The 19,276-nt window shown below is 41.3% G+C and overlaps 1 pseudogene; it reads left to right on the top strand.

The window, feature by feature from the left end:
• Positions 1-17,550: 17,550 nt before the first annotated feature.
• Positions 17,551-18,586, top strand: LOC101329356 (solute carrier family 25 member 36-like; annotated as a pseudogene).
• Positions 18,587-19,276: the final 690 nt, after the last annotated feature.

Genomic DNA, 19,276 nt, shown 5'->3' on the forward strand with positions numbered 1-19,276 from the left:
AGATTTTTTGGTCTCTTCCATAGCAGCTCAGGGACTTTAAATCATTAGCTGATCCTGACAACGAAGGATGAACAACAAATTTCAAAGCCTCAAAAAAATCTACCCTAGTAGATGCTGCTAAGAGTTAGAATTAAATGTTCATTTTCAGGCAAAATCAGGAATCTTCAGTGTCACCCAAAGAATTAACAAACAATCTATCAGGCAGCATTGAAACACATTACTTGCTAATGAATTTTAATTTGATGGGTATTTTGGAATGACTTGGACCTCAACATTTCTAGAACCTACATATTTCAGTGAATGTCATTCCTCCGATTTTTAGGAAAAAAATATGGAACAAGGGTCTCACTTTCTGTTACAATCCATGGTTATTTGAAATATGGGATGAACTAAAAAGATATGAGGACTAACAAGTGAAGGAGGAAAGCATCAGGAAGGAGAAATAGATTCTATTTCATAATTGAGTTAAAAGGAAAACAAGTGAGTAAGTAGGTGGACCCAAGATCAGCATCAGGAGATTGAGGTCCTATGAAGAATCATGAACAGAGAAAGTGTCATCACAGTAGTTACGTCACGGTTCTGTTTGCAAAAATGAAACGGTGAATGTGTGTGATGCTCTTAGCACAGTGCACAGTAAACCCTCTGTGGATCCCAGCTTCCATTACTATTACCAAGATCCAGGGAAAGTGCTGACTATTATTTTTCTTTCAACCCATAAAATACATATTTGTGATGTAAGAGAAGTGAAGAGGGGAGGGCATATCGGAAAAATAAATTAATAACATATATATGTATATAGGCACACAACATACCTATCTGTATGTGTATTTAAAAGGAAAAAATGGGGTTACGGGAAGTCTGTGAAGCCTAATTTAGCCACGTGTTTGCAAAAATATTGCATGACCAATGTCAGATCTCTTCCAATCCAGGCTGACACCAGGTTGCAGAATTGTAACTCATCCCACTACCTAAATTCCCTTTGGATTTCCAACTATGCAGAATGAGCTTTCATTCCCAATTCCCAAACTGCACGTTGACGCTTCCCAGCTGTTTACTCGAAACCTGGTCTGGTCCCGTTATATGGTACACGAGTGTCATTCATCTCCCGATGACCACGTGAAAATAGAGGCTGGTCCATAAGTGGGTCTTCTCTAGCTAATCAAGTCCAGGGGGATGTTGAGAAGATTTCCTCTAAAGCAAGAGACCGAAGGGGAGAGTGCAGCCATCTGTCTATTGATTTGCCATATGGAAGGGCTTCCATAGTTAGAATAAGATAGCGGACATCCTTCTCCCTCGCTGGACTGTCAGCAACTTTGCGGAGGCCACAAGTCCTGCTCATCACGGGTCCCCCGTGCTTGGCATTTGCTCCCCATGTGTTTTTTTTGTTGCATAATTGAAGAAATGTTATTTTTAGAGTAGGCTATCAGTAGTCTGGTTGGAAGGTAATTAGAGTTTGAAATAAGATAATGACAGAGATTATAGTCAGCGATAGATTTGACAGATGTTTAGGATGTAGAACTGTCAATATTTCGTAGAAAGATATATGGAGTGATGAATAATAAAGGGTCCAAGTTTTCTAGGTTTTTGACTTGTGTAAGCCTGTGGATAATAATACATGAATGAATGAATGAATGAATCCTCCCAGTAAGGCTCAGTTCTGTAGTGGGGTGGGGTAGTGGTAAGGGTTGCTATTGGCCTAGAAGTTAGAATACCTACATCCTAGACCTCTCTCTGACATAAATAAACAATACACTTTATATTTGTGGGCAAGTCATTTATGATCTATGGGCTCAGTTTCTTTATCTGGAAAATGCAGGGATCGGTTGAGTTGATATTCCTTTGAGCGCCATCATTCTGTCTCTTTCTCTCCCTTCCTTGGGAGTGATTTCAGTTCTCAGTTAACTTCAGTACAATGGAAATAACTCTTCTCTAAGGGTACGTGGCTGTCTTTCAAGATACAAGCATTCTCAAACCTCATTTGGGTGTCCCACAGATGCAGAAGATGACTTCCACTCTTGCAACAAGATACTTTGAGGAATCTGCCTCTGCTGGCAAAGCTGAATTACATCCCCTCATCCAGCAATGCAAATCTCAACCTCGGGTTTACAAAGGAACGGAGTCTACAAGTACGAATGACGGTAATACCAACATCGTGTGTAGATTTGTGGATGCATCTGCTCTTCCTGAAGGGACCTGACTCCCTTCAGGGGGTGACGTCCACCAGCAAGCCAGCCTGACTCTTTCTTAGGAGGTGTACAACAGTGTCATCCTGCGGGGGGAAAGTCTACAGTTTTCAGAGTATGTTCCCACAGTAACCTCTCCTCCTGAGATCTACCAGTGGAGCACGTGTTTCCAAAGTTGGTCATTCTCTTTTCTAGCCTATGAAGGTTGAGTTGGAACCTGCATGGTGAAGCGCTTGTTCAGAACCTCATTTCTCTTTCAAGACAAATCAGCCCACTTAAGTGTCTTATTCTCTACACATGTCAAACCGAGAGTGGGAAGGCGCCCCAGATGGAGAGAAATGGGGCCACACATGGGGACACCAAACAACAGGTAGGACATTCTAGTGGATGCTGGCAGGTTTGCAAGTCACAGCCTGTCTTGTGAGCAAGATGGTAGTTTCTAGGAGGAGAAAGGTCTGATTTGCAAGGAAGGAGAAGAAAAGAATCTCTTAAATTCAGAAACTGAAAACAATAAAAGATGTTAGTCTATCCACGTTCTTGCAGAAATGCAGTTTGGCGAAGTGGTTAAGATCAAGGGCTCTGAAATTCATAGCAAGCCTCCACTACTATTCAGCTGTGTGACCCTGGGTGAGGGATTTAACATCTCCCTCTGTGTTTTCTCATCTGTAAAGCAGGGGAGATAATAGTACCAATCTTGTAGGGAATCAAATGAAGATAAAGCTGGTCAAAATGCTTAGCACAATTACTCACACCCATAAATCCTCAGTCAATGTAAGGGATCATACTTTATATATCAGTCTAGAGATATAGGCAAGTACAGAACTAGCTTTAACCTGAAATCCCTTTTTCACAGGAAACTGTATACACTTTTCTTAGTTATTGACTGTGGCTTCTATATTTTCAAAACCCAACGTCAGGATAGGTGGTTTCTAAAGTTCAGAGTACTTTGGGGACAATGGAATAGATTATTTTAAATCAACATGACTAAAAAAATAAATCAGAACATACCATGCCAAACTGTTTATTCTTGTTGAACTCTCCCTGTACAGAACAATGAACACTAAGGATTTAACAGTAAATGAGCTATTCACAATCACATGAAAATATATAGACCAAGACACTGTCTTGCATTTAACACCATCAATGCCTTAACTGTAACCAAGGGGGTCAACCTCTTCTGAACAGACAGGTTTGCATTTTATTTGTGTTACCTGCTCAATACAGGGCAAGGATCCCAGGGGTGTAACTTGAGCCAGAGATTTATTTTGAAGAAAACAATAACAAAAATAGCTCCTGTGACGGCTCCAGAATGGGTGGCTTCCCACCCAATCCCCAGAATTCTAGGCCATGGCTAGTGTCTGGAGAACAGCATTTTACTGCACCTTGAAGAGAGAAAGAAATGCCCGCTCACTCTGATGATGACCAGCCCTGATTCTCATACACTCTAAGTACATTGGGAACAGTCTGTCAAGAGGAAGAAAACATCCATACCATACAAATTTATAGACAAAGTTTCCATTGAGGTTCAATATTATTTTAAAAGTATCTGAAGTTTTTAAAAATATATGTTTGGGGGACTTCCCTGGTGGTCCAGCAGTTAACACTCCACACTTCCAATGCTAGGGACACAGGTTCAATCCCCAGTCAGGGAACTACTATCCCACATGCCTCATGGCACAGTGAAAAAAAAAAAACTATATATATATATATATATATGTGTGTGTGTGTGTATGTGTGTGTAAACACATATATGTATGTAAACATATATATATGTATGTAAATATATATGTTTGGGAGGATTTCTTTTCATTGATGTGTGCAGAGGCTGAGCTCCCTGCTCACATACGGGGAAAAAGGAGGAAAAGTACACTTTGCAGATTTCTGAACACAGTAATAGAGTGTCAAGTCCTAAATAAATATTGAAACTAATTTGCACTCAGGGAAATCTACTTGCCATAAGTAACCAGGATGGAGAAGGAAAGGAAGGGCCTCATTTCTCAACGTCAGCACGATGCACACAAGTCCTCCGGCTCGCCAGACGGATCTCTGCGCGGAACGTGTTGCTTGGTTGTCGGCATAGAGATGACAGAATGAGCTATTTCTGAAGACTATGGGTAGTTCCTGTAGCCTAAATCCAGTGGAATCAAATCTGAATAAAAAGCTTGCTTAGTAAGTAATAGCAAGGACTAGCCACTGAAGGCTTCTTAGGGGAGAACCAGGTGGTAGATGGGAAGCAGACAATGTTAATATCATGCTTAATCCTATAAATTGAGTTCCGGTCATGAGTTGTGGAATTTGATTCAAAACTAAAGTAGGTCACAGAATTGTGAGTTTCAGAGTTCTAGAACTCTAGGCTTCAGTTTCCTCTTTTGGAAAACGAGAATGCTTATTTGCACCCACCTCAGAGGATTTTGGGGGGATTAAATGACCTGATTAATGACCTGATTAATGAAATGACCTGATCTGTAAAGTGTAACGCACTCAGAGCAGTGCCTGACAGACAGTAAGCACCTCTACAGTGTTAGCTGTTGTTTGGTCACCACGGTGGTTGCTGCGACCTTCTTATTCTCCACGCCTCCAGACCCTGTGTATGCAGAGAGCTCGTGAGGGCAGCAGACAGAGGTCCCTAGACTGTAGGCTTTCATCAAGCATAAAATTTTAAATCTGGAATATTATTGCAGGATTGACTAGTCTATGCTTTGGTCAAGTAAATACATTAAAAACAAAGTAGAGAACAAACTTATGGATATCAAGGGGGGAAGGGGGGTGGGATGAATTGGGAGGTTGGGATTGACATATATACACTACTATGTATAAAATAGATAACTAATGAGAACCTACTGTACAGGGAACTCAGGGCTCTGTGGTGACCTAAATGGGAAGGAAATCTAAAAAAGAGGGGATATATGTATACGTATAACAGATTCACTTTGCTGTACAGCAGAAACCAACACAACATTGTAAAGCAACTATACTCAAATAAATTTTTTTTTAATAAAATAAAACAAAACCCCATCATTGAATAGGACAGAAGAGCGTAATCTGGGAATAAAGAGCAATTCCTTAAATTGAATGAATTTAGCCTGATGAAAAACTCGCATTTTTCTCTTCTCATTTTGCTACTGACCAGTGAAAATTTGTCGTGAGCTGCCAGAGGCTCACAGCCCCAGACTTAGGACCGACTATGCTATAGGCTAGAATCTCACATAAACAGGCTCTGAGATGACGCACAAATGTAGATTCTAAAACATGCACAGATGAAGCCCGATTTTGCCTGTTTGTATTTCTTCCTGAAAGTCATTTTATATCATGAAGGAATTTATATTCTAGGTGATTAAAGGGTCATTACCCTCAGAATTTTTTACTATTTGATATAATTGAGAAAATAGACCCAAAGTAATTCAGAAAGGTGAGAAAAGTTAAGAACAAGGAGTTAACCAGTAGCGCGTAATCTGAACAACCTCCCGTTTTCCTTTTTCCCTCAACTGCCTATTTGGATCGTTCTGCTGTTGTTTTTCGTAAGAGAGTACAGTTCTATAGGGCTTCAGAGGGACATTCTTGGACCATTTCATCAATGCAGCTGTCAGTCCTTCTGTCCTATTTAAGGCATGTGCAGCCAGTGAGTTAACTACTGGTAAACCAAGCCATTGTGACTAAGACGAAGAAAAACATGCACAGGGCAAAAAACCAAAGAGAATGGAAGGAAATAGACCAAAATGGGGGGGGGGTTAGGAGTGATTTTTCTTTTTCCTCTTTTTTTTTTTAACTTCAAAACACATCGATTTAGCTGGACACAGATCACATAGCTCTTCCAAAACGGCTTTGGAATGCTCCTTGCTTTACGCCTCAGATCTCTCCCGAGGAAATCACTGCTTTCCGCAATTATCTGTAACCCCTATATAGTCAGAAACATTGTCATTTCTGAAAATGAGCCTATGGTTACCTTGGTTGAGTCTGAAACATTTCTGGATCGGACCCTTATCAATGTTGTCACCGGTATACCTTGTCTCCTTCAAGGAAATTGTCAGGCTGAAAGGGTGGGGTTGGTCACCAGGGAGCCCTAGAGTGAAGTGTTGGAGGATATGGCCAAGAAAATGCTAACCTCTCATCACACACTTTGTTGCAAGAAATCAGCCACATTGAAAATTTCTGATGACTCACGCTTCACCCCCATCCAGACTTAGAGGAACGCTTTCACGAAAGGCCGGAATGAATTCTGAGTGCTGCTCTGGGTTTTGTTTATGGAAACCAAGGGTTTTTTCCAACAGTTGATGTACCTTTGTAACTGAGCGAGAACTACATGGGTCCATCAAGTTCCCATGTGCAAAGAGGGCCTCTATGCCTTGCCAATAGTCACCTAAAGAAAAGGTACCACTAGAAACAACTCTTCCAGAACCATCTGACATCTGTTGTTTGGCAACTTCTCCTGAGAATACCATCAAAACGAAACAAACAAATCAAGAGTTACTTTACTCTGGTCACTGAAACTCCTGAGGTAGAAGTACTTGACACGTGTACACCCACTCGAAAACCCTTCATGTTTTGAGCAATTAAAGTTTCCACTTCTTAAGTGGGTTAAGGCGTCCCCAGCTAAGCCATTTCCTCTGACAATATTTTTATGGTTTCACATAACCTTCCACTGTCACAGGTGTGTTGCCGGCATTTCAGCACAGGCATTAGTAAGAATACAACACAGAAAAAGAATTACCCATTTCCCTTCCCACTCCAAGCATGGGCACCTTGAGAAAAGAACTCATTAGCAAGAAGAGAGGAAAATCCAATTTCCAACTTGCTGTCTCTCTGCTGCAAGTGTTGATAGCAATTTCCGTCATTAGTCACTTTCATAAATGCTGAAATCATTATGGTAACAGAATGGCCAAGGGGCACCCTGATCCCAGGTTCATTCTGAGTCATACAGGGGTGTGACTACTCGCCTTTCAAAATAATTACTGGAGCTGCCACCTCGGCAGTGAGAGAAGATGGTGTCTAGTAAACCTGGTCTTTAACCTAAGCCAGGGCAGACTCTGGTTCTATTGTTATTTTTTTCTTTTAGAATGAAGCAATATGGTTTTTCCCTGTCTCTGTAACATAAAATCCCCACTGGCCTTTAGAAGAGTTATTTGTTCACCAAGAGAAAGAATAAAGTAGGGGCAAAGAACTTTTGTTTTTTATCTGTGGTTGGCAGTAGTGTCTTTTGAGCAGATTTGGCAAGCATAGGAGCATAAGCTTGTAAGATCAATACAGTGTAGTGGTGAAGACGGGGGTTTTATAGAATCAGTCTGCCCCAGGTTTGACGGAAGTCTCTATCTCATAATAGCTGCACCTTCCAGGGCGAGTGATTTAACTATTCTGTACCTTCCTCTTCCGAACTGTAAAATTAGTATGCAGTAGACCCTGATTCATAAAGTTATGCGTAGCACCTGATGCATGACACTCAATAAATGGTAGCTTTCATTACAGTTATATTTATAATAGCTTCCATTTTTCATGGTGTGACAGCTGCTTCTTTTGGAATCCATTGCTTCTGTGGTCCCTATGGTGGGTCTTCCCAGCCAACACCTCTAGGGGACAGCAAAGTGCAGTGCCTGCTGATGCTCCCTAATGGGAAGTCTAGAAGGTTCTTTGAGAAGTACTTCTCTGGGAAGTCTTCTTGGTGGTGGGGTGGGGGTGGGGTGTTGATTGATTTTGTTTGAGACATCCAGAGAAACAAACCTTTGTGATACGACAAATATCCAATCCTTGAGAAAATAAGTGGCATTTCAACAAGAAGTGTAACATTAACAATAAAAACAATTAGAACTACTGTAACTGAAGACCTTCTCTACAAGAGGGGCTTCTCCACCACAGATACTGTACCTAAACCATCACTAAGCCCACAACATTCTTTTTTTTTTTTTTTTTCTCGGTACGCGGGCCTCTCACTGTTGTGGCCCCTCCCGTCGCGGAGCACAGGCTCCGGACGCGCAGGCTCAGCGGCCATGGCTCACAGGCCTAGCCGCTCCGCGGCACGTGGGATCTTCCCGGACCGGGGCACGAACCCGTGTCCCCTGCATCGGCAGGCGGACTCTCAACCACTGTGCCACCAGGGAAGCCCATCCACAACATTCTTGAGGGTTGATATGCTAGTCCTCATCTTACAAATGTGGAAGCTGAGAGTCACAGAGGTCAACGAATTTTCTTTCCTACGGAAGTGATGGATGCCAACAAGATTTGAATGCAGGTCTGTCTGATTTTAAAGCCCCTGTTCTTTCTGTCCTGCCACATTGGTGGGAGGGTTCATCAGTAGTCTGATGTTAAGTCACGCTGCAGTAACAACAAGCCCCCAGCTCTCCGTGGACTGTCATCACAAGGGTTTATTTCTCACTCAGGTGACATGTCAGGTGTGGGTTGGCTCTGACTCACTCTTCTGTACGTCTTCTTGACTCCAGGACTCGGTTGGAAGAGTAGCTACTGTCTGAGACATGCTGCTCTCATGGCAAAGAGCAAACACCATCAGGGGAACCCTGTGATGGCTCTGAGAGCCTCTGCTCTATCAACCTCACGGTTCAATAGCCAGAACAAGTCACGTGGCCGACACTGATGTCAGTGGATGAGAGAAATGTCAGGAAGGCCATTAGGGATGGGCCTGGTAGAGAGGGATGGTAAGCATTTCAGACAAATAGGAGAGGGTACCACAGAGGGTCTTCTGGGAAGAAAGATCTGTGTACACGACTCCAGGGTGACACAGAGTTTTCAGGAACATTGAGTAGTCCAGTCTGTCAGGCTTAACGTGTACGTATTGGAGTTAGATAAGGTTTGAAACTTTAGGTTGACTTTATGTTGTGAAGAGTTGTGAATGCTTGGCCAAGGAAGAGGTGCTCGATTCAATGGGCCATGAAGAACAGTCAAGTAGGGGTTCAAGACCAAACGTGAGGTCAAGTACCAACAGCACAGCCGGGGCACCCACTTTGACATACTTCAAGGAACAACGTTTCATTAGAGGAAAGACAAATGTAGGTATTTTTCACAATAGCAATAAAAACAGATGTTTTAACCCATTCACAGGATCCCTATTTGACCCTCCCACATATGTGTAGATTGCCGTGGTAGGTTACATTGTTTTCAATTCTTCGCTTCCTCCCTATTATAAAATTATATTTTCCATGTGACTCTGCAGCAGCTCCCATGGTGGAAGGTGTGAACTGCTCTCCTGTTTGATGTTGGCCTTGGCTCTGAGACTTGCTTTGACTGATGGAATGTGGGCTTAAGTAACTGTGCCATTTCCAAGGATAGGCCATCGGGAGCCGTGGGTATCCCTACCGCTTTCTTACAGTCCTGTTGTCCATCTAGAGGAAGGCATGCCCTGAATACCTCCTGTCCCCCCATCTATGGCCCCAGTGAGACATGTGGAAAAGATATGAACTCAACATTCAGCCCAGAGCCAAGCCCAGCTGAGATTCACCAAACCATAGCCAATCCACAGACCCTTGAGAAAGAACAATATTTGTTTGGGGTTGTTTGTTATGTAGCATTATTGCACCAATAGCTATCTAATAAAGGTCCATTTTACAGATGGAGAAAAGCAAATAGAGAACTGTGTGCCCAAGTAATAGAGCCCGACATCCAAACCCAGGTCTTCTTTCCTCAAGGCTATGCTCTCCTACAGACCATCATATTCTCCATTAGGTGGATGGGAAGAGATTGAAGATGCAAGGTACTTTATTCATAGAGAATGAGGGGCCCAAAGACACAAGGGAAGAACAAATGAAGCAGGCCTGGGGAAGAAGGGGGGCCAATCTTGATCTTGATCAACAAAAGCCACAAACATAGCTGTGGAAGCCATAATGATTAATAATGGATATGCAGGAGGGAAGCTGTTTCCAATATCTTGGCGCCCTCGATTATCTGTTCACTGAATCATCTAAGTCGTGTCTTCTCTTTAATCTCTGTTGTTTCACTTCCTTAGGAAAACTTGTGCTTGGTCAAGTCACATGTATTCTTTCTTCATTCATTCATTCCTTTAACAAACATTTATTAAGTAACTGTATGTACTAGTCACAACTGTCCTCTTATACAACTTACAGCCTAAGGCAAATAATCAAACTGTTAAATCAACCAAGATATAACTGCTAATTAAGCATTTTAAAAGAAAATAACAATGAACAAAGAGAACTTATCACAGAGGAATCTGATCTAGTCTCAGTGGGCTGGAACGTGGCCTTTGAGCTAAGATTGGAAGGCTGCATCAGGACTAACCATGGAAAGAAAGCCAAGGGTAGATGTTCCAGAAAGAGAAACTAGCATGTGCAAAGACCCTGTGGCAGGGGGTTCTATCATTGTCTTTATATACGGCTACCATGGGTTTGTAACACACTAGTGCTATCCAAAAATTCTCTTTAAGAGCATATGTGTCATCATTGTCAACACCATCTCTGTCAACGTGTTATACTCATCGTATAGAGACTTGAGAATTTTCATTAACTTATAGTCTCTACGTCCAAGGTTCGTAAGCAGAGAAACAAATGCATATAAACACACATAATCTTTCTTTAACTAACAATGAAATGACTAAAACTTGCCAGCATAAGTTTGAAGTTAAGACATGTTTACTGTTTTCCCTCAGCTTTGTTGGCCGACGACAGAGCAACTTTAAGGGTTTTGTGCTGTTAGCTGACCATACTCCAGAGAGACCACACAGCCCTCTGAAGTTTCCAAATAAACTGGCAGACCCTTCTCTAAATGGGTTTTTCACGTTGACTTCCTTCTTCGGATTTGGGGCAGGAATGGCTTTTCCATGACTTTGGGGGCTGGTTCCAATTAGACTTCCTCAGGGCTACAAATGCTCCCTTCTGTGAAGGGCATCACGCCTAAAACTTCAGTTGGAGGCTGAGGGACTGGAGAAAAATTTTGCTGACTAATAAGTAAAACTCAGATCTGTGTCAGAATAACAGATGGTATTGCCAAAGTCAAAACCTCCTCTCTTTAATCACTCATCTGTGTAAATATACAAAGTCAGTGGCAGAGAGACAAAATTTACAGATGGAGAAACGTAAAGAGAAGGTTCAGTGATGGGTTTGAAGTCCCATCAGAATTACACGGAGAGGGGTAATTCTAGAATTGTAATCTAGGAGTCTGAGCATCTAATTTGCTCCTTAATTACTCAAATTCTCTTTAATTTCTGCATCTCTAATATAAAAGCAGTAACAACAAATCTAATAGTCACATTACAAGAAATAATGATGGGATTCAACAGACACCCCTAGCACAGGGTCTGGTACAGGGTAAGCAGTGCATAAATGTTAAATCTCTTCCATTAGTTATAAAAAAATTTCGACACCAGTGGACGTCTTTCTGAACAGGTGTACTCTGAAGTGATGTTGCCTGCCTCAATGACACCAAATTTGACAGAGAAGTCACGTTACCAGATTTCAAGAAGGAAACATTTTGGAAGAGTCATGATGAAGATTGCAGAAAGGAAACACAGCATTGTAAATCAACTACACTTCAATAAAATACATTTTAAAAAAAGATTGCATAAAGGAGAAATAAAGTAGAAATGCTGATGTGAGGGCCATATGCTTTCAGAAACCCTTGCCCAGGTGTTGGTGGGATGAATTGATCCAGGTGGAAATTAAGAACACCTTTGAAACGCATTTGATTTTATCACCAAGGCCACCAAACCTAATTAAAGGGGGAACATGTACAAGTGGGTGATGTTGGGATGAGGGTGTGAACAGTCACACCTTAGGAAAGGAATTTCCTCTTCTCAATATTTATAAATGGACAGAGTTTCGGAGCTGGAACTTACAGAAAGTGAGGTCAATGGGTAGACTCCAGAAGTTGCGTGATTTCCTGGAGTCTCATGTAAAATATCATATGCACGTTCATATGTGTGTTTTCTAGGGACATGACCCATATATTTCATCAGATTCTCAGAGGAACATAAGACACCCCAAAAGTTCAGAGTCACTGATTCAGACTAGTCTTATCTTTAGCCCTGGCCCTTTCTAATCAATAAGCACATGCCTCACTGTCTTCCTAGTTTCTGATACTGTCTGGAGCCTGCCAGAACTTTTGGGGTCCCACCATTTGTTCTTCTGGTCTCCCCAGAATGCTTCCATCCTGGGGAATTAAAGATAGTGGGAAGAAGAAATTAAAATCAAGAAATGTCAACCTGGTGGTCTTTTAATATGAAAAGCTAACCCGTATATATGGTAAGTTTACATACAGATTTCATAGCCCTCCTCTGTGATACCATAAAAGCCGACCCTTGGAGGAGATGTTGTTATAAGAAACTCATCATCAGAAGTTGTCACCAGGACTAACGTGAAATCTCAAAAGAGCTCACAGGTGGAGTTCAGTGGTGGCCCTGCCAGCACTAAGAGATGGAGCAAATCCAACCTTCCCTCTTCCTGCCATGTCCTCACCTGGATAATTAAGTGATGGGCCAAGTGGTCTCAGTGTCCCCTCCATTGGCCACCACGAGTTACAGAGGCTCTAGTCTGCTCTATGCCAGGCAATGAATACACATAATCGTATTTCCCCCAATCCTCTCAAAATCTGCAGGACAGCTCTGCTCTTCACCCATCAGCTCTGACTTGTATGAGGTACCACGTCTTAACGGCAGAACTTGGACTAGGACTTGGGTCTTCTGAATCCGCCATAAATTTTCTTTCCTCTATACCCATGGTCTCTAAACTTTGAACAAAAAAATGGTTTTGAGCACATACTCTCAACATATGTATATATTCTCCTTGTAAATTATAAAGATATGCACATATACAAGTTACTTATAAAATATATGTGTATACATGTAGTACTATCCTATATATATCATACACATATTACATGTATATTGTCCCATGTAAATACATGTATTGACATGTAAATATCCCATGTATATTACAAAATAGATACAGATACAAATTTGAAAAGGATGAACTAAAATTTAATAATGGATTATTTGTTGAAGGTACAAAAGTGTGTTCTTTATAAGCAATTATTATTAGTATTCTAGGGACCATAATGTAATTGAACGTCATTATTTTTGAAAATTTTGATTTAACATGTGTGATTGAACAACCTACAGTTTATTGTAATTCAACTTACAAAATTGACAATTTACTAAATTTAGCCTATTCCCCAATGCAGTCTTAATGGCTGTTGTAACCCAGGTGGAGGAAGTCATTTTCTGTGCCCCGAATCTTCTGTTTTCAGTCCCTTCCTTCAAGCACACAAAAATTCGTTGAAATTCAGCTAATACATTTCTCTCTTTGAAAATGTTTTCATTTACTAGCCGGAAGGTGCTACATTTTTTTATTTTCAACAAATTGGTTCAAAATGCTCTGAAACTCTTCTGTTTAAACATTGTTTCCAAGTTTTTTAAGTATAAAAATGTGAACGTCTCTGTAAGTGATTCATGTAAACCATTTGCCTCAGAAAAGTCACAATAATCATAGTAACATTTCCCAAGACCCATTTTCAAAATGCTTTCTCCATAGCACTAGCTTCTTTCCAAAAGCTCTTTTTTTTAAAACATCTTTATTGGAGTATAATTGCTTTACAATGTTGTGTTAGTTTCTGCCGTATAACAAAGTGAATCAGCTATACATATATCCCCATATCCCCTCCCTCTTGTGTCTCCCTCCCAACCCCCCATCCCACCCCTCTAGTTGGTCACAAAGCACCGAGCTGATCTCCCTGTGCAATGCAGCTGCTTCCCACTAGCTATCTATTTTACATTTGGTAGTGTATATACGTCAATGTTACTCTCTCGCTTCATCCCAGCTTACTCTTCCCCCTCCCCGTGTCCTCAAGTCCATTCTCTACGTCTGCATCTTTATTCGTGTCCTGCCTCTAGGTTCATCAGAACCATTTTTTTTGTTAGTTTTTTTAGATTCCATATATATGTGTTAGCATACGGTATTTATCTTTCTCTTTCTGACTTACTTCACTCTGTAGGACAGACTCTAGGTCCATCCATCTCACTGCAAATAACTCAATTTAATTTCTTCTTATGGCTGAGTAATATTCCATTGTATATATGTGCCACATCTTCTTTATCCATTCATCTCTCGATGGACACTTAGGTTGCTTCCATGTCCTGGCTATTGTAAATAGTGCTGCAGTGAACATTGTGGTACATGACTCTTTTTGAATTATGGTTTTCTCAGGGTATATGACCAGTAGTGGGATTGCTGGGTCGTATGGTAGTTCTATTTTTAGTTTTTTAAGGAACCTCCATACTGTTCTCCATAGTGGTTGTATCAATTTACGTTCCCACCAACGAAAAGACAACCCTCAGAATGGGAGAAAATATTTGCAAATGAAGCAACTGACAAAGGATAATCTCTAAAATATACAAGCAGCTCATGCGGCTCAATATCAAAAAAACAAACAACCCAATCCAAAAATGGGCGGAAGACCTAAATAGACATTTCTCCAAAGAAAACATACAAATGGCCAACAAACACATGAAAGGATGCTCAACGTCACTAATCATTAGACAAAAGCCCTTATTTTTTTTCCAATGTTAAGTTGCATTGGCCACAGAAGGATGGATTAAGTGCATCTATTATTGCTAGGTAGCACACTCTGACAGCCACTTTTCATCATAGGAAATGCTCACAGCTCGAAGCTCTTGTCTTTTTGCAAAAGAAAAAAAATGTGCAATTCATCTTTCCGTTCCCAACTGTTTTAACTTTGCCACAAAATAAGCAGCAAACCTCTGGGTGGTAGAAAAGATATTTACAGTCACTCCTTATCTTTACAAAGTATGTTAAATATTCTACTACTTTTTAAAAACTTTTTATTTTATACTGGGGTATAGCCGATTAACAATGTTGTGATAGTTGCAGGTGCACAGCAAAGCGACTCAGCCATACATAAACATGTATCCATTTTGTCCCAAACTCCCCTCCCATCCAGGCTGCCACATAACATTGAGCAAAGTTCCCTGTGCTATACAGTAGGTTCTTGTTGGTTATCCATTTAAAAATAGCAGTGTGCACATATTTAAAATGTGTAAATGCATAAAACCACTTTCCCAGGCATGAATCAGCTGATGACTCCTCAACATGCAGATAGGAAGCAAAAGGAAGAATAAGACCCAGCAGAATGCCTGGTCTTAACTCAGAAACCATCAAGCCATATGACCACCTGACTTGCAGATCAAATGTAAATGTGTCCATTAAACATTCTCCAAAGATTAATTTCTTTCATATCTTTTTGGTATAAATAGCATTAAAACATTTCTTCCCATATGTTAATGACTTGCTTATGCCCTCCCTCTGTATTTGCCTACTGCCCATTGAAAGGCTCCCACCGCTGCCCCCCAGAACTCCAGTCAACACTGATCTCACCCTTTCTCTGGGCATCATATCTGTACTCTAGACATTGTCGTTTGATGATAATATTCTTTCCGTTACACCCCAAGACCTCTCTAGAATCCAAGGATCATTACTCCTCTGTTTAAAATGATAGCCAAGAACAGTCTGTGTAGAAAGGGTCTCACTCTGACTTGCTGCCCCTCTTCTACCTCCTATGGAATAAACCCTCCACCCCGGGTCCCTTCTGTCGGCTTTCCTTGCCCACACGAAGCCATCACAGATGGTTTTACCGCCCTTTCCCTTGAAGGTATTGTGTGTGTGGTGTTTATTTACAGCTAATCTCCTTTTAAAGTGTGAGTATCTACATTTAAAGTGTGAGTTTCTGCATTTTAGAATAAGAACACCTTATAAATCAAGAAGCAAAACAGGGTAACAGCTTTTCAGAGAATATCCAATAAACTTGAAATCTCTGTCCCATTTTCAAAAGGTCAGAGTGTAATTTAAATGAAGCATGGAAGGGTTGCAATAAAGTAGCAGCTGTGTAGAATGAATAACTTTCTCGGTAACCACCAAAAAGTGATTCATATAACAGCAAAGGTCTCTTGAACTAATGAATAGCTGTTAAAGATCTGTGCAGAGAATAATATGTAGGTGCAGGGCAGAGACTTCTGGAGTTATAGCTACACTATAATTGAGTTCCCGGCTGGCAAAAAGACCTTTGAAGACCGATTATCTCTGTTTACCCACAGAACAATAAAAGTTTGTAGAAGCCTATTTCCAATCATTCACTTTTTCCACTAAACTAAAATTCCTCCAGTGCAGCCCAGGATGTGGGGCAGAGAGCTTTTCATTTCTGCACATGGACTCAGAGACACCAGCTCAGGTCTAACCGGGGGTTTATGTTTTAGGGCTGAAGATCTGATTAGATGGTCAGAAATTCTAACCCTCCCCCCACCCCATCCATTCCCTTTATAATAAAATACAAGCCTTTTTTTTTTTTAATCCATTTGCTCACCTACAAAAAGCCCCTGCTCCTCATTGCTCCTTCGTTTTCATATTGACAAGTAATCTATGCTTTTTTACCCACTCATTCAATGATTTCCAATCTGTGGTCACGTATATGTTGAAATGCATAAACGATGGAGCAAAAACGCAGTGTACTTTACGTCGTTCACTTTTTAACTGATTGCCATGAACACAAAGCCCCAGGAAATGGGAATCATTTCCAAATCAAGAGTATTTTGTTTACAGTTGTTTTGAAAATAATTAGAGGGAGTGGTTCCCGTGCCCTAGAGTCTGCACTTCCTGAAAATTCCCTACTAGAGATTTTTCTCAGGGTAAAGATTTATTCGGTGAGCTGAACTATTCATGTCTTTATTTTTTTTCATTTTTATTGGAGTATAGTTGCTTTACAATGTTGTGTTAGTTTCTACTGTACAGCAAAGTGAAATCAGCTATACGTATATCCCCTCTTTTTTGGATTTCCTTCCCATTTAGGTCACCACAGAACACTGAGTAGAGTTCTCTGTGCTATAGGTAGTTATCTAGTTTATACATAGTATCAGTAGTGTATATATGTCAATCCCAATCTCCCAATTCATCTTAAAGTAACAAAGAATGAACATGTGATATACTTCATTCAATGCCCACCTCCTTCCTTTATTTCATTAGCGAACAGATTACATGCAAGTATATCTAGGGTAGAAACCTCACTTCCTAAAACTTAGAGTAAAAAGTCGGTAACTTAACTATTTATTAACCACCTACACGTTTGCAATATATAATAGATGATTCTTAGAGGGTAAAACACAAATACTCTATAAAAGTGCTGAAAACACTATTAAGAAGAGACTTCGGCGTTGCCCTCCCTGATGAAAACCGAGCCAGAGTGGGAGGCGGCGTGGCTGCAGCTCCGCGGGGAGGGCGGCTCAGGTCGCCTTCTGCAGCCGCGTCTCTGTCAGTTCCCGTCGCCGTCACGGGGGCCCCGAGCGGCTCCAGTCCTGGGCCGGGGCGGAAGCTGCGGTCCCGCCTCAGCGCCCGGAGGACACGCGGGAGGGAGAATGAGCCAGAGGGCCACGCGGGTGCGTCTGTTTGCCACCGGGGGATGTGGTGGCCCAGTGGGAGCTATTCTGACATGTCCACTGGAAGTTGTAAAAACACGGCTGCAGTCATCTTCTGTGACACTTTACATCTCTGAAGTTCATCTGAACACCATGGCTGGAGCCAGTGTCAATCGAGTAGTGTCTCCCGGACCTCTCCATTGTCTAAAGGTGATCTTGGAAAAAGAAGGGCCTCGTTCTCTGTTTACAGGATTCGGCCGCAATTTACTGGGGGTGGCCCCTTCCAGAGCAATATACTTTGCTGCTTATTCAAACTGCACGGAAAAGTTGAATGGTTTATTCGATCCTGATTCTACCCAGGTACACGATTTCAGCTGCACTGGCAGGCATTTACTGTACATTTCTCCCGAGAAAAGAGTGACATTGTGTCATCTCATGCTTTCCATACGCAGGTCACTTCCTGTAGAGATATGGACTAACTTAAACCTCGTTTTACCGCAATCACAGCGACCAACCCCATTTGGCTGGTAGAGACTCGGTGACAGCTTGATGCAAGGAGCCGTGGGGAAAAGCGAATGGGCGCTTTTGAGTGTGTCCGTAAAGTGTATCAGACAGATGGACTTAGAGGATTTTATGGGGGCATGTCGGCTTCATACGCTGGCATATCAGAGACTGTTATCCATTTTGTTATTTATGAAAGTATTAAGTAAAAACTACTGGAATATAAGATAGCTTCTATGATGGAGAACGAAGAGTCTGTAAAAGAAGCATCCGATTTTGTGGGAATGATGCTAGCTGCTGCCACCTCAACAACGTGTGCCACAACTATAGCATATCCACATGAAGCTGTAAGAACAAGACTGCGTGAAGAGGGAACAAAATTAGATCCTTTCTTCAGACGCTGTCTTTGCTTGTTCAAGAAGAAGGCTATGGGTCTCTTTACTGTGGTCTGACAGCTCATCTGGTGAGACAGATTCCAAACACAGCCATTATGATGGCCACCTATGAATTAGTGGTCTACCTGCTCAACGGATAGCACCACCAGGCTGCTGCTATAAAGGGGGAAGACGAAAAGATACAGTGGACCATGGAGTACCGAAGCCAGCTTGGTGGACAGAAGGAAAGTAGTGTGGGAACACGGAACTATACCTAAGTGGAAGTTTGGTTGTAGGAATTAAAGTAATCATAACCACATTACTTAGTCTTTTAGTAATGTGAAAAAAACCCTTGGCTGCCTCCAAGAGAAAGCCTTTAGAAGCGCTCCTTCTTCAAAATTGCCATTTCCTCTACCACGTCCACAGGACACAGTTGGCATTTTGTTGATTTATGGCAATCAGAGTATAGTGTTTATTCCATGAGCACTTTTGCAGTCATCTAGACAAAGCCATCTGTAACTATACACTCTACTATAACTGTCCAAAGATAGTGTTGGCAGTCATAAATTTCTAACTTCTGTATATTTCCTATAAAACTGAAAAATAACAATGATAGCAGTATTTTTACATTTCCTTGAGAGGATCTGGCATGTATTTTAAAGTTAATCGCTTGGCATTAGTAGTCACCGTTTTTGACGACAAATGAAGTAGCGTCTAAACGTGTTTATTTTTAGCTTTAAAATGTTTTGTTGCCACTGCTCACAGGTGCTTTATGTTTAGCATAATTGAACACTTAAATTGTTTGTTAACGTATCAACTCAAATGGTAATAGTCTGGGACACAATAAACCG

Source organism: Tursiops truncatus, chromosome 2 (genome assembly GCF_011762595.2).
Source record: "Tursiops truncatus isolate mTurTru1 chromosome 2, mTurTru1.mat.Y, whole genome shotgun sequence".
Lineage (NCBI taxonomy): Eukaryota > Metazoa > Chordata > Mammalia > Artiodactyla > Delphinidae > Tursiops > Tursiops truncatus.